Source organism: Pinus tabuliformis, chromosome 9 (genome assembly GCF_031772625.1).
Source record: "Pinus tabuliformis cultivar Carrire ecotype Pingquan chromosome 9, CPIR1, whole genome shotgun sequence".
Classification (NCBI taxonomy): domain Eukaryota; kingdom Viridiplantae; phylum Streptophyta; class Pinopsida; order Pinales; family Pinaceae; genus Pinus; species Pinus tabuliformis.
Genome location: NC_142307.1, coordinates 759,373,481 through 759,385,674, shown reverse-complemented (window position 1 = coordinate 759,385,674; position 12,194 = coordinate 759,373,481).

The following is a 12,194-nucleotide window of genomic DNA, read 5'->3' as shown; positions in this document are numbered from 1 at the left end:
ATTTACATAAAATTTTGGGAAGAGCATGTACAACATGTTGATAGGGTATTGACACTATTGGAAGAGAAAAAAATATATGAAAATCCTTCCAAGTGTTTCTTTGGAGCTCAAGAAGTGGAATATTTGGGTCATACTTTATCACATGATGGTGTCAAAGTGGATCTTAACAAATCAAAGCTATGAGGGAATGGCCAATCCCTAATACATTGAAGAAACTCAAAGGATTATTAGGATTGATAGGATATTACTGCAAGTTTGTCAAGAATCATGGTCATATAGAAACTCCTCTAACACAATTATTAAAGGAATAATTTTCTTGGACTAAAGAAGAAACCAAATTGTTTGGAGAACTTAAAGAGGCTATGTGTAAAAATCCCATGTTAATGACACCTAAATTCATAAAAATATTCATTATTGAGTGTGATTCCTCAGACCATGAAATTGGTACAGTTTTGATGCAAGAAGGAAGGCCCCTTGCCTTTGAAAGTAGAAAAATCAAAGGAAATAACTTTCTCAGACCCATATATGTAAATGAAATGTTTTCCATACTACATATAGTTAAGAAATGACATCCATTTCTAATAGGAAGACACTTCAAAGTAAAAATAGATCATGATAGTATGAAGTACTTATTTTAGCAAAGATTATATTCAAAAGAGCAACAAAAATGGGACACAAAGAAGTTGGGTTATGACTTTGAAATTATCTACAAAAATGGAAAACAAAATATTGTGGCAGATACACTCTCAAGGAAGGAGGAAGACTCAAATGGTTTATTATGTTTTATTTGCATTCCAAAATCTGACTAGATGGAAGACGTAAGGACAAAACGAAACCAAGATGAGAATACATGCAAGATCATTCAACATCTACAACAAAACCTTGATGCAGAATAAAAATGTACATGGAAAAATTATTTGTTATGGTATCAAGATTGCTTATACTTATGTAATAATTCTCGACCCAAAAAAAAGGTCCTATTGGAATTACACATTTCTCCTATGGGAGGACATTCATGGTTCTTGAAGACATACCATAGGGTCAAGAAATATTTTATTTGGGAAGGTCTTAAAACAAATGTGCGAAAATTTGTGGCAAAATGTGTGTTATGCCAACAAAATAAAGGAGAGACTATCAATACCCCATGGTTCCTTCGGGCATTAGCCATAAGAAGCCAGTGTTGGGAAGAAGTTTCAATGTATTTTATTATATATTTAACCAAATCTAAAGGAAAAATTGTCATTATGGTAGTGGCAAATCGAATGACAAAGTATGCCCACTTTTTCTCTCTTTCTCATCCTTTTAAAGCAAGTATTGTGGCAAAAGAATTCATGGAAATAGGCCAAAACATATATGGAATAAAAAATACTATTATAAGTGAAAAGGATCTAATTTTCACTAGAAATTTTTGGACTGAATTATTTTCTTGGTTGGGTACTCAATTGATTCACATCTCATTTTACCATCCTCAATTTGAAGGGAAAACTGATATTTTAAATAAATGTTTAGAAGGATATCTACACTACTTTGCATCTAATAAAAAATGACAATGGGTCAAATGGTTGCCCTCGGAAGAGTGGTGGTACAACACATTTGTTGCGAGGAATTTATGATTGTGGACAAAGGTGAACTCCCTAGACCTAGTGGAATGGTCTAGAACAACAGAAAGCAAATAATATAGAGCTTTCCTTAGAGAAATTGAAGAATGGGAAAGAGGCTTACTTGGAATCTATTGCAAGATTTACTTTCCTCTTGGCTCATAATATCTAATCATAGCTCTGATTGTTATAATTAGAACCTGCACATATAACTAAAATAAGACAAGGATCCACAACATTTACATAGCATAATCCAATTACTCTATTCAATGAATCAACAAGGCATTGAAATATATGAATGTAAATATACCACAACACATATAGGAAAACATGATACCCTTTGTATTAATAGAAATAGGAGAGAGTTTACAACCAATAATATTAGTTGATCTTTTAGATATCTCCCAATTTGACTTGTCCTTACTTGTCACAAAGAAAACCTTAATGTCACCCTAATATTGCATAAATATGATGGTTCTTTTAGATTCAAGGTAGCAGCATGAGGGCACAATCAATCTCCAAAATCCAACCTTGATGTTATGGATGGTAGTAAATTTATAAGAGAGGGATGGTAATTTAGGATTTACCATAATGAACTTGAGATCCACTTATGATGGGAGGATGAACTTAAGGGATAAGAGGTGAAGTATCCAAGGTAGGATCAAATAGGAATCAAGCTTATTATCCATGGTAAATGGTTAAAACAACCCCTGGAAGCTTCTAGAAGAGGAAGCTTTAGATTTTTTTTTTAATTTTCCCTAATTTGCAGAATCAATGCACCCCAAGCAAGGAGAAACTAGTGCTGACCAACGTTGGTGTAGAAGAGAGAAAATAGTGTTGAGCGCAGGTGGCCAAAGGGGTAGAGTGCGCCAAGGCTAAAAATATTGATTTTGAGCATTTAATCCTAGAAACTCAGACTTTTTAGAAAGGTCGTGCTTAGGGCTTTATGTAGGGGTGATGAAAACATGTTCATGAATGTGGATTGATCCGGTTTGTAGGACTATTGACCAGATTTTTCAAAATGGCCTATAACAGATTACCCCCTAAAGCGCAAAGTCGGAAATGGTAGTTGATGACTGAAGTGCTTTACCTTGTGACAAGTTTGGATAAAGAACAACTGACCGAGATCATCATCTGTTACAATACATTTTCATCATGATATCTTTTTTGAGGGAGTGATATCCATGCTCAGCGCCTAAGCTAAAATTACATGTACAATGATCAAGAAATCTATCCACTGATCACAGAGAGCGGACCCATGCTTGGATACTTGTTTCTATCATCATAGCCATCATACTTTTGTAATCTTGTATTAATATTGAAAGCACAGTCTAGATGGATGGAACTAGATCTAAGGTATTATATCTCATTCACTTGATCATCCAATGTATGAGTCTAACCATGTGAATAAATGAGCTGGAGTTGAACATGGTAGACACCATTTTATTATAGGCTAATGATGTAATCCATTAACATACGTGAGAGAAACCACCAATGATGTTAATGGATCTCAAGGTACTATAGTATAATCTATATGGTGTGAATGAATGAATTGAAGTCAAACACCAAACAAAATCTTTCAGTCGAAGTCCAATGATGAAAACCCATCGCTGAGAGTGAGGAAACTTACCATTGATGTATGCAAGCCCCAAAGGTATCAAAGGGATTTTCTAAGTCAACTTCCTAGATAATGAGTTGATGTTTACAGGAAGTGACCTATCACAGGAGGGCCTTGATGTTTCCCCCATCAATGACATGAAACTAGTATCAAGATTTGAGACAAAATGATATTGATGTGGAACTAGTTCATGAACGACAGAAATGGAATGAAGGCTTAGGAATATCATAGAAGATATCAACTGAATGACTTCTCTTGAACATATCAGTGACACTCAATGTAGTCGACATCATTGAACTAAAACTAAATGTGAACGCTTTGATATGAGGAACCAAAAAGACAAGCAAATCTCCCAACCGAAAAACCATGGAGATGAAGTAGAAGAGTGTCATGTTCAAGAGAAACTCATTGCCATTAATATGTAGAGTACCCTATTTTTCAAATTTCCCCAACATTTCTAGTCAATACCTCTTTATTTTCTAACAAGCTTGAGGAGGATAACATATGCTTGATATGTAAGTTCATCCTTTAGATGAATCCCTCTAAGTATTTTTGACGAACCCTAAAATGGAGTGCTTTGGTATCTTCATGTTCGATGAGTTCATCATTGTTTGATTATTTTATGAGTCCAACGAAGGTGAAATCTGACTTTGTTTTCACGTTTAGAGAGTTTGAAAAAAAGGTGAAAAAGAAAACTCCAAAAGTTCCTTTTTGTAAATTTTCTCTTGAGTCCGAAAAGGAAAAAAATGACACTTAGGAGGATCTCTTAGCCATGTTTGACTAAGGTATTCCTTTTTTGTAAATAGTCTATCTCATTCCAGAAAAGGGTTAAACTTATTGAGTAGACATCTTTTCATTTACTTTAACGAGTTCAAAAATACAAGTGCCCAACAATATTTTCATGTTTTGGGAGTCTGAAAAGAGATGAAGGAGAACTCCTCCTGGAGGAAAGAGTGGTATAGAGGGTAGAAACTAGTTCTGGTCATGATGGAACTACACAAAACACATATAGGTTAAGAGGTTGGATAATAAGATCACTCATCATAGTGGTTCCTTAAGAAAGGGTAAAATAACCAAGTGAAAGTGTATGATCGACCAAGTATATGGTGACAACGGAATGAGAAAGCCAAGGCTCATATGGAAAAAAGAGGCTAAAAAAATTGCATTCACATAGGATAGGATGAGAATGGTTTCAATTTTACACAAGCTTGAAACATGGGAAACTATTCTTGAGAATACTTGAAGATGATTTCATTTTTCACAAGCTTGAAACATGAGAAATACTATGCTTGAGAGTGGTTTCATTTTTACACAAGATTGAAACAAGAAAAAATTATGCTTGAGAGTACTTGAAAGTAGTTTCATTTCTGCACAAGCTTGAAATAAGGAAAAATTATGCTTGAGAGGTTTCATTTTTACACAAGCTTGAAATAAAGGAAAGCTATGCTTGATATAAGTTTGCATTCCCCAACATAATGATTCAATTCTAGGTGCATGCCCCGCAAGCTTCATTTCATTCACCTAATTAGAGTACATGTTACTAATAGGTGGATGGAATGAAGGTTGATTTACGAGATCAAGTGAAAAACTTGACTAGGAATTTATGAGATCGAATCAAAGACTCAAATTGAAGGGGAATTTGATTTTGTTTCATTTTTTAACGAGCTTGACACATGAAAATAACTATGCTCATAGACCTTGTTTCATTTTTTTAACAAGCTTGACACAAGAAAAGGAACTTTGCTCTGGCACCTTGTCTCATTTCTTAACGAGATTGACACAAGACAAGGAACTCTGCTTCAGGAACCTTGCTTCATTTTTTAAGGAGCTTGACACAAGTAAAGGAAATCTGCTCTGGGAACCTTGTTTCATTTTTTAAGGAGATTGACACAAGAAAATGAACTCTACTTTGGGAACCTTGATCATGACCACCAAGAGGCCATGGCTTCCAAGAGGTTCTCATTAGATGGGAGAATAATGCTTTGGAAGGGATACATATCAAGGGATCCAAGGGAAAGATCAGGCGCCAATGCTACCAATAAATGATGCGCTACATCACTTACTAGATCATCAGTAGACGTGGGCATGAAACATGTTTCCACATAATTATTCTGTGGTGGGGAAGATACCACTTGCATATAAGGGTCATTTAGGGAAGCTGGTTGATTTGGAAGAAAATTATGACCAATGAAAAAAAGTTGGTCGATGATCATGACTCTTCCTTCATGCAGGAAACACATCACATGAAATAGTGAAGAGACAAGAGCTCCCATGTCATAAACATATTCATGCCCAAGGAGTAAATTAAAATACAAAGGGAATTGGATTACCATCACATTGATATAGATAGTTTTTCCTCCCAAAGTAATAGGCAATTGAGGAAGGATCCCTAACAATTGATTGGTTCCTCTGTTAAAAGCCAACAAATTATGGGTAACGGGCACAAGCTAAAGATAACCTAAATCTTTCCAAGTAGTTGAGGAAAAAATACGAAGAAACATGCCTTCATCTATAATTGTGCTATGTACAAGCATATTATAAGTTTATACTATGATCTGGAAGGGCACATAAGGCAAAAGACAATATCCTACCAATCGACTCCAATCAAAGGAAATGACCATACTACTTGGAGGGGGTGTCATGGGAACGACATGGATTGCCCGCTTTTGTTATGGGAATGGGATAAATTCTCCCCTGTACTGTTGGAATGGGAGGATTGCCCCATTGTGTCATGGTAATGAGAAGATTGTACCTAAGTTCATTAGAATATGAAGAAACGAGAAGAACTTGAGTGGTATGAGACTCACTCTGTACGGGAAAGGTATGATCTTTATGGGAAAGGTATGATCAACGGAAGGTGAAATATATTCAAACATTTTCTCAACCAATGGCTGGTTAGGAATAGACTCATGTGATTCATGTTTAGAGAGAGTGGGATTGACTTGAGACATATTCTAATCAATCACTTCAAAAACTAGTGGAGAATTAGGGAAAGCTTCTAATAACCATCCAGAAGATGAGGCTGAGAAGTAGTAAGGTTTTCCAAAATTTTTGAGGCTTCATCCATACAAGAACAAAGGTGAATAGGATGATTTCCTTTACATAACCTACAAGGAAACTCAACTTTACCATTTTTCCCATGGATCTTACTATCACTAGTGGATGATTTATCACCATCATGATCTCCAGAGGCCGATGTCATGGGATGATGTGAGCCTTTGCACCAAACTTCTAATACCTGTGAATACTAGGAAAATATCTAAGAAGGTGATCACCCTTACATAACTTGCAAGGGAATTTAACTTTGTGGGGCTGATTGGAAGGTTTCTCCATACTAATTGCATTAGTACCAATAGTTTATTGGTTTCCCCCCTGCTTATTTTGCTTCTTCTTCTTCATCCTTTTCTGCTTCTTCTTAGCTTTGTGGTTACTAGAATTGAGACTTTCACCAGGTGAGGAGGAAGAAAGGGATGAAGAAACAATAGGTGAAGAAGGAAAAGGGTCAACTTTAGGTTCAACTTGAGGTTGATGTTGTTCAAGTGGAGGACTACATGGTTGATAAACATTTTGGACATTCATAACCAAAGAGGTCGAAACTAACCAAACTCGCAAACCAATGATAAATCCGGGAAGGGACAATGTTGCCATATAAGGAGCACCAATTTTTCCAAAAGAAGGAAAAGGAACAAGATTCCAGTCAGAGGGGCTTCCTTGACTAGTAAACTCTGGAAATATTGCCATTATTTGCAACCTAAGATCCACTAAGGAGTTGTTCCATAGTCAATTAATTGATTTTATAAATTAAAGACACATAATAAAGATAAAAAGGGGTAAACTCGGAAAAAATGATTACCAGGTCGCCATGAAATACAATATACCACCTTCGTAAACCAAGAATTTACATACGTGCAAGCACTCTCCCTGAATGTTGTTTTTGGTGTATCACAATGTACAAGGCAACTGACTCAGTTACGTAAGGTGGAATGCCAACCTAGTGGGGACTTCCAAAATATACCCAAAGGTATGTGGAAGCACAACCCGTAGTACTGTTGCCTAATGTGTAACAATTCGATGACAACGTTACCATATACTTTTCATGCATGGAGTGCCATCTGATATACCTGAAGGTACATGGATAAATATCTGATACACTTATGTATGTGGAACAAAAAAACACCCCTAGATTGTAACATTAACAAGGAATGAAAACTCCTACGTTTAAATATGTTTTAACTTGTCTCTAGCCTAGACCTCTACGTGTGCGTTAACGTTCAAGATGCTCCTTAGATTAATTGAGTGAATTTTAGAGTTTATCTTGAATTATGTTTCGATTTCAAGGCTCAAAACTTGATGTCACCTAAACACACCTATGATGCAACTAACATGATAAAAATAACTCTTTTCAATTTCCTTTTAACAATGAAAGGCCTAACTAAGTAAGGGAAGAAGAAATCAATAAGAAATGCAATAATCGACCTCCTCAACTTCATTATTTCAATCAAAATCAAAAAACTATATGCAATGCAAATAATGTTTTTTCTTTTCCTTTCTTTTAATGTTTCAAACGCAAAGAAACATATGAATGCAACTTGATCATTGACGAAAAGAAACCACATAGAATTTAATTGTAATGTAAAATTTAATTTTCAAATTCAACAATCAATCTATGCATACAAACCCTAATTGACAAGAAGAAATAAAGAATGAAACAAAATCCTATCAAAAGGTGGTTAACACTCATACACAATTTAGCCTCCCCCCCTTAGAAATTGATGGGGAATTTTTTTTGTAAAAATGAAATAAAAATCACAATTTCACTCAAGGGATTGGCTTCTTAGAGACAAAGACAAACTTAGAGACACAAGGAAAACTTGTTGGACCAAAGGAGATAAAAGATAAATGCAAGAAATGCAATTTTTGGGATCTTATATGGATCAATGTAGGTGTCGAACAAGCACCAATGCTTTGTAGCGTAGGTATAGAGAAGGAGAGGGTGCACTGAAGCACTCTTTCTCTAGACTAGGTAGTGTGCTTAGGTAGATCCAACCACAATACAACATAAAAAATAAAGTCAAGCTCAAAGAAGGGTTTTCCTAGGGTCAATCAAGGTCTGAGTGAATCAACCAATATCGGTTTAAGAGGCGAAAAAAGGTGTTAAGTTTAAGGAAACCACTAAGGGATGAAATGTCCCCCAATGGAGTCACCAATTTTTTATGAAAAAAATATTATTGCAAACAAAGGTGAATTCCCTAGACCTAGTGGACTAGGTATAGAACAACATAAAGAAAAGAATATAGAGTTTCCCTTAGAGAAATTGAAGAATGGGAAAGAGACTTACATGGAATTCTTTTCAATCTTTACTTTCCTCCTGGTTTGTAAGCTCCAATCGTAGCTCCGTTTGTTATAATTGGAACCTGCACATATAACTAAAACAATTCAAGGATCCACATCTATGTAGCATAATTATTTATTGTATTCAATGAATCAAAAATGCATTGAAATATATTAATATAAATGTAACACAACACATATAAAAAAAAAGATACTCTTTGTGTTAATAGAAATAGGAGAGAGTTTACAACCAAGAATAGTAGCTGATCTTGTAAATATCTCCCCAAGTTAACTTGTCATTCCTTGTCACAAAGCACACCTTAATGTCACCCTAACACATAAAGATGATGACTCATTTAGATTCAAGTTAGCAACATGAGGGCATAATAAATCTCAACTCTGATGTTATGGATGGAAGTAAATTTATAAGAGAAGTATGGTAGTTTAGGATTTACCATAATGAGCGTGATATCCAATTATGATGGGAGGATGAGATCAAGGGACAATAGGTGAAGTCTCCAAGGTAGGATGAGATAGGACTCGAGCTTCTTATCCAAGGTAAATGGTTAAAACAACCTCTGGAATCTTTTGGAAGAGGAAGCTTTAGAAATATTTTTAATTTTCTCGAATTTCTAGAATCAGCGCACCCCCAACAAGGAGCAACTTGCGATGACCAAGGTTGGTGCAGAAGGGAGAAACCAACACTGAACAAAGGTGGCCAAAGGGGCAGAGTGTACTAGGGCTAAAAAAATTGATTTTGAGTAGTTAATCCCAGAAAATTGGACTTTTTAGAAAGGTCATTCTTAGGGATTTGTGTAGGGATGATGACAACATGTTCATGGATGTGGATTTATCCAGTTTGCAAGCCCATTGACCAGATGTGACAAAATGGCCTATAATAGCATCTTTCCATACTTCCTCAAACACACCACCATTTATGGAACTTTATGGTCCATATCAACCTCCATCCATCACATCACCTTTGAAAGGGACTATAAATGCTCAAGAAGTAGAGGACCACATACAACACCAACAAGAGGTTCTCAAACTATTGAAGGACAACTTGGCTATAGCAAAAAATAGGATGAAACAACAAGAATATCAACATTGCAGTGAAAGAAAATTTGAAGTGGGGGATTGGGTATTTGTGAGACTACAACCATATAAACAGATGTCCCTCAAGCAACAAAAGAAGGACAATAAAATTAGAGAAATTTTGAGGTAAAAAATGCGCCTCAAAGAAAAAATGTACAACCAAAATAAACTTTATATGAACCAATAGGATTCAAGATGATGATGTCAACCATGGGGGATGATTCGCCATTTTTGGAGTAAAAAGGAAAAAATATTAAAAAACAAAAAAACTACTTTTCAACTCGTATTTTCAACTTATCTCCCCACAATGTTACTCAATTTTTAGCAGGAGCACTCATTGCATGTATAATTTAATTCCTCATCCAAGGAGTACCCATGTCACATACTTTCGGTGGACCTTGCTACACGAAAAATGAGAAATACATTAAAAAACGTGATCACAATCACAATTTTTCATGCATTTCTCATTTTTCATGTAGCACAGTCCATTGAAAGTATGTGGAATGGGTACTCCTTGGATGAGGAATTAAGTTATGCATCCAACAAGTCATCCTGCTTGAAATTTGAGTAAAATTGTGGGGAGATAATATTCCACTATTATTTTATAATATTCCTTAGGAGGCCTATTTTAGACCTCAAAATTTTTCTAATGATTACCCCCAAGGTATTATGGCCCCTATAAGTGGATTCCAAGTGTTGGATGTATGCCTTACAAATTGGAGTTGCCTCCATCTTCATGTGTCCATCCAGTTCTCCATGTTTCTTGCTTAAAGAAGGTAATCGATGATAATATCCTAGCCCAAACTATTCTAGCGAAGTTTAATGAAGAAGGGAAAATGATACTACAACTAGAAACAATTTTAGAAATAAGGACTAAGCAATTGAGAAATTGAGCAATTACTGAGTACCTCATCAAATGGAAGAACCTACCAGTGGAAGAAGTGACATGGGAAGATGATTTTTTTAGGCAAAATATCCATAGATAGTCAAATGTTTAGGACTACATTTGTTTGAAGGAGAGGAGAATGTAAATCCCTATATAAGCCCCATTTTAACCCAAAAACCCCTTATTAATCCCTAGATATTGAGTGATAACATTTCTATTGTTATATTGTTATGTAGGCTAGAATCCCTCATGGTCCCATTTTATTATAATTGTACCCTTTGTCTCCTATATATATATATATATATATATATATATATATATATATATATATATATATATATATATATATATTGGGGAGACATAGTCTTAGGATCATCAAATATTGTCTTATTCATTATATTTATCATAAAAGGAGGTTCCCCCTACAAGAAGACTATAATTATTGGTTCCTTATCATTTTTAAGGCACAAGGATCATAACAATACCTCATTATGAGGTACTTGAGGTTTTAGAACTTGATCAATAGTTTGTTGAGATGGTACCTTTTCATCAATTTCTTGAGATTCCAATAATCAAAAAAGATTTGTTGTTGAAGGCCTATTGTTGGACTTGCTGGTGGCTTTGTAGTATACCTCATTTGAGGTTTCTTGGGTGGAATACTAAAATTGGAAGCTTCTAATTATGCTCCCCATCATTTTATTTGTTCCTCACTATAACCATGATTTATTTCTCTAGACATTCCCTTGATAATTATTCTCTAAATTGAAGGTTTTGTTCCAAAAGCTGACCCCTTTTGTTTTCTTGGGATTTTTTACTTGATTCCTTGTTCATATGAACTTGAATCCTTTTTACTTTGAGAATATGGGCCTTCATTTTGACATTCTTGGCCTTTTGGCAATTGGTTCATTTTGATATCAAATTTGGGTCAACAATTGTTACTAATATATATTCCTTTGTTGAAATTCATCCATAAAACTCCTTTTAACTAGATCATGATAGGCTATAGTGTATGTTATGTTGTTGCTTCTGAATATGATGTGCCACCTTGGTAAGATTCTTCAACAAATATAAGGGCATATTCATTGTTTGATGAGCTTTTGAATGAAAGAGACATTGCATGTGATATATAATAATGAGAGTATACCTCCCTTCAAATGTTATAGACTTTTGGATGAAAAAATAAACATCTCGCCAAGGATTTAGTAGCCATTCTCATATATCTTTTTCCCCAATTTTGATGTTGTAATGCTCTATTTAGGAATGGGGTCCAGGATTTCTCTTTCATACTCTGATTTTTAAACCAATTTTCTCCTTCTTGTGGGAATCTTGTAATTCCTACTAATTAATTATATAAACACAAATTATTATATCTCCAATTTGAAAACATTCTCTATCAAATGTTTCTACAAATGCCTTAGTCACTTTGACATTATGTCCTTAGAAACTTGTAAAGAATGGAATCCAACCTGCTCTCTAAAACATATGTTAACAATCTAGATATATTTTAAGATTTATGTGGTTGAGATTTTTGATTGAAAGAGAATGATCCACAGATTTAGATATTGTAGTTGATGTTTCAGAACCACAAGTCGGGTCCATCTGTAAGGCTTGCTGAAATGTGAAGAGAATGAAGGGAAATAAATATCGAGGAGAATGTAGGATGTGT